At 43.3% G+C, this 5,028-nt stretch overlaps 1 protein-coding gene across 1 annotated transcript in view; it reads left to right on the forward strand.

Annotated features, from left to right (window-relative positions):
• Nucleotides 1-5,028, forward strand: part of KCNE2 (potassium voltage-gated channel subfamily E regulatory subunit 2) — a 9,638-nt gene that overhangs the window by 1,175 nt on the left and 3,435 nt on the right. The window lies entirely within an intron of this gene.

Genomic DNA, 5,028 nt, shown 5'->3' on the forward strand with positions numbered 1-5,028 from the left:
ACGCTCTGCTAGGGCAGGTGCACACTGGGTGTCTGTCATAAAGCCTGAGTATCATGGCTTCTAGTCCAGGCACCATGGCCAACTTGTGAGCCCTGTGATCTTGGCCAGGTGATTTAAACTCTCTGGGGTGTACTTTATTCCGCCTACCAAAGCAAGGCAGCTTAGATGATCTCTAGGGGCCACTCTGCTCTCCAACAAAGGAAGGGCTATTTATTGGTGATGGAGGTCCTATTAGATAGAATCACATGAAACTGCCAATACTTGACCTCACTTATCACATTTCAATGGCCATTTCCTCTGGTTCAAAAGAACAGAAATAGTAGCTGTCTTCACGTTACTGAAGTAAACACCTGTTGTTGTATTGTACTTTGGGATAAGGCAGGTATGTACACCAAATACTGTTGCTACCTCTCAGTTATATAGGTATTCTGGGAATCAAAAATTTAAATTTACCCACTTGTCATTTGAACTATTTTTCAGTTGAGTAACTGTATATATTTATGGAAATCACAACATGCTATGAAAAAATCCAAAGGGGAAAATATCTGAAGCAATCAGGAGAAATTCATGTTTAGCAGACAATTTTTAAATGAAAACCAAACATAAAACTTGCCACTTTTGTGATTTATAAAAGCACAGGATGAATAGGGCCATATCACAAATACTGAAATGTAAAATATACAATAGGGTAAGTTTTCCTCATGTATATATACATGAAATGTTACATTCAGATGTAAATCTTCCTGAATTAAACTTTATAGTACAGTGATGTCTAAACATGAACAAAATGTGAATTCCAGCTTTAATAAAATGCATTTTAATTACATAAGATAACTATACCCCAAAGCATTAATCCCAGTTTGTGCATACTTATTTGGCATCTTGTGATCACATTTGCTGAACTTGCTTCTACATAATCTTTAAATGAAAATGTAAAGAAGACATGAGTGTTTATAAACTACAAACCAGATATTGGAGATCAGGGACACAAAGGGGGAGCCAGCGTTCCTCTGTCTTCTAAATACTTGAGTGCGACTGCAGCCTGTGGAATACTAATCACCTTTGTAGCAAAATAGTTTTAAAGAGCTCTCGAGTTGCTCTTTCTCTGTCTACTCAGGCTGACTCCTATCTCTCAGGAGCGTAATTTTACTTACTAAACTATGTTTTCCTTTTACTAAAACAAAACGAAACACGCACAAGAAGGTATTAAGACTTTTCGAAATATTTGCCAGAGGGCACCTGTGCTCATCAGAGAGAAAAAGGGAGAAAGAGAGAGGGAAAGGGGGAATGCATCCCCTCTGGGGGGACGATCACGCTGCAGTTCCTCCTCCTCCATTTCCCCCTCCTCTGGGGATTTTTGGGCTTGCATTCGCATGCACCTGGTGTGTTTCTCAAGTGGTCTGGGACCATGAGGTTGGCCATGTGGAATCCAGCCACGTTAACCACCACACCACCAGCTCACCCAACTTTTAAGTCACTTCTGCCTAAAGTTTAAACAGTGTTAGTAACTTTAAAACAAAATAAAAAAAAAAAAAGAAGGAAACAAGCAAACAGTAGTCCCTAGTCTCTCACTTTTCCTCTACCGTTGCCATCCTGGTAAATTGAGTATGTGTTTGCATCATGTCCAAACTCTATGGTTAGGTTTATTTTTCCTGTATGACAGACACCAGCCTGCTCAGCCACCTCTCAAAATCAGTATTCAAAGAGCAAATCCCCTGTGGGCCCTATATTTCAGCCTGGCTGGAGGTCAGCACTTCAGTATTTAATCCCCATAGGTCCCTCTCAGCTCAATGCTTAAGTCTTACCAAAATGCACGGCTTTATGTGCTTAGCAGCAGGCTTTGTCCATGCTGGAAGAGCAGAGCAAATACTTGGCAAAACGGGCCCCTTAGTGCTAAGGTTGATGACCGCTGCCATGCCTACACCTGGAAACAAACCCAAGTGACTCCTGTGGAATTCAACACTGAAGTCCCTCACCCCAAAGGTATTTTGTTGAAGAGATTCTTAGAGGGGCCCTAGGGAGCTCAGGAGACTCCTGAAATAGTAGAGCTCCACGGGTGCATAGGTACACAACTCTGAGGAAAAATAAAATAGAAGAGTTTTATATTTTCCAAAGGATCTATGACATTCCCTTCCCCCACCAACCACCTAATCAGTTAAGAATCACTGTTCTGATCTTTTCCAATTGAATTCTCTTTCTCCAGAGCGAGAAACAGCTACTCATTCGCGCATTCAGTCACAGAACATTTAGTAGAATCTGCTATGTACCGACAGCTGTGTAGGCCCTGGGCGTGAGTCAAAGGTGAATGAAACAATCCCTACCTTTCGGCATCTCAAGCTATGATTCAAATGACATAATCTCTCTATAGAGCAGTCTCATCCTTTACAATGTGGAACTGAAATTCTGATCTCACAGAGTAACTTTGAATTTCTCATGAATGAGCACACAATAAATGTGTAATGGGAAGAAAAAAAACTGACGCCAAACCAACATGGTTGCTTGCAGATGAGCACAGACAAGAAGTTTCCGCCTAGACCTAGGAGGCCAGGGAAAGTATTGAAGAGGAGGTGATAGTCATATCACAAGAGAAAAAAGAACCATAACCATGTGGAGTCTGGAAACACATTGCATTTCTTTCTCCCGATGCAGGACAATGAAGGAAAGGCCATACAGAGGACCAAGGTCAAGACACTGTTCTCTTCTGTCCTTCTAGGTCCATCTCCTCCCCAACGCCGTTTAAATGTTCTCACTGCCATTCTAGCTCTGGAAAATTACAGCTTCTCTTGAGACACCACAGCCCCAGATGGCCTTGCTAAACATCAAAGCATACCTCCCCTATGCCCTATTCCTGTGTGTGAATCAGGCACTTGTCTAGATTTTTCAGGTGTGGTAAACAGTTAATAGACTGGGAGCCAGCAGGTGGCACGGTGGCTGGTGCTGGACTCGCATTGGCCAACAACTCTTTGAGTCCTGAACTTGGCGGCTTGCTTTCTTGCTTCCTATCTCTCTCTCTGTCTCTCTCTGGTGAGCACATGTGCCCTACAGAAAGCTAATGGGTTACTTTGATAAAAATACTGAAGGGAAGAGCAATCCATTTCTTTTCTCCACACTCATAAACATCTTAGCTGGAACATTGTCCCGAAAACAAGACAGATTACTAAGAGATAACCATCAGTTTATCTTAACATGTGCTGTACCCGTATTATGTGGAAGAGATCTCTACACAAAAGTATCTCTTGAAGCAGTGGCTTGGGGTTCTAACTTACACAGCATATCCAATAAACAGCAATAAATTTAGACGTGATAGGACAAAGAGATAGAAACACTGTGAGAAAGTGGAAAACTTTCCTCCTAAATTCCTCACGGCTTGCTGGTGCCGTGCTAAGCTCACGGGTGAGTGTTCTCCGCAGAGGAAGATGTAGGTCTTGCACTCACACACAGGAGGGGGGCAGACAGGCCCCTGCACCTTAACCTGCTTCAGTTCAACCATCCTCGAGACGTTAGGAAGAAGTACTCTGGTTTCCTTCAGCCTCGCAGGAAGATGTTGACAGTGAATGTGGCCTGTCTGTGTACTGGTGGGACTTCCACTTCTTTCTCATAAAGGAGAAATCTTTAGCTCTCGAGATGGAACTCTCAGCACAGTGGTCCAGGGAGGAGAGAGTTGGGAGGCAGGTGAACAGGAGAAACGCCAATCCTTAGAGCTTGCAGTGCTCCCACCTCTTTAGGGAGCCCAGATACAAGTGGGGGTTCACAGGCCTGTGCATATGTGGAGTTCTTTCAAAGGAGTAATGACCAAAACCAAAAACACTTAGACTGACTCCAATTGCTACCGAAACTACAGAAATTTAACTCTTTGGCCAGAAGAGAATCACTGTTCACCTCTCAATGTCTCCTCCATGATGATTGGAACTCTCCACACACAAAACTGCCCTCCTTGCCCATCCCTAGGGTTTTTTTGTGTGCCCCACAGCCAGTACTCCACTTTGTAAACCTAGCTCTGTGGTTCTTTTTAAGTTTTCTCTATGTCCTAGGGTTTTTTAATTTGACTTCACAGAAGGAAACTGGATTCTCTCCTGAGGGTGCAGCAGGGGGAATGTATAAACTGACAAGATCACAGTGTTTTTTGTTTGTTTGTTTGTTTTATTGGATGAAGCTGTTCCCACAGCTTGGGAGAAACAGAAGGCTTCACACGCGAAGCAATCCTACTCCATCGCATTTTCTAGATTAACCTGGTACAGCACGGAGAGCAAGGGCAAAAGCGAGGGTGGGGTTGTGTCTTGGATGGAGCCAGTGTGAACTCACCCAGAAAGAGCTGACCTTGTCTCTTCAAGGGTAAAAAGGCCAGTGGCATAATCTAGAGAGGATTAAAGCCAGGCTGGCTACACACTTTCACAGTGAACTCTACTATTCTAAGAGGGAAGAAACACATCTCTGTTACATTGCCTGGAAAATATGTTTGGCGTGTACCTTGGGGCAATCTTACCCGTGAAGTTTCTATCCAACTACTAGGCTTTACGAGCGAGAAGAGAAAAAAAGAAAGATCTTAGAGCTCCGAAAAATCGTAAAATGTCGGGATGAGGAAAACATATTAGACAGTAATTCTCAACGGGGGCAATGTTGGGAAGAAGTGTTAGAAGCTGTGGGAAGTTCATCTGTGCCCCTTTCCCACGTGGGAAACGTCTCTTTTTATGAAGGAAGGAAAGACGCATGTTAAACAGAGGTGACAGTTAAGCAGGGACCTTAAAAATGAAGGCAGAAGAGGGGGGCGAAAGTATTCCAAGTCAAGGGAACAGAAAATGCCAACGTCCTGAGGAGAGAAGTCAGGTGTGAGCAAACCGTGGTGAGCGAGGGGTAACTGGGGAGATGGGTCGGGGGCCGGCTCAGCCCAGGCTGGTTAAACCCAGATACGGAAATAGGATTCTATTTAAAGAACTACAGGAAGCTACTGAATCATTTTAAAAGCAAGGGAGCAGCACTCTTTTTTTTTTTTCTTTCTTTTTACATGTCTTTTTTTTTTTTTTTTTTTTT

The sequence above is a fragment of the Tupaia chinensis genome, unplaced genomic scaffold, assembly GCF_000334495.1.
Source record: "Tupaia chinensis unplaced genomic scaffold, TupChi_1.0 Scaffold000392_1, whole genome shotgun sequence".
Lineage (NCBI taxonomy): Eukaryota > Metazoa > Chordata > Mammalia > Scandentia > Tupaiidae > Tupaia > Tupaia belangeri.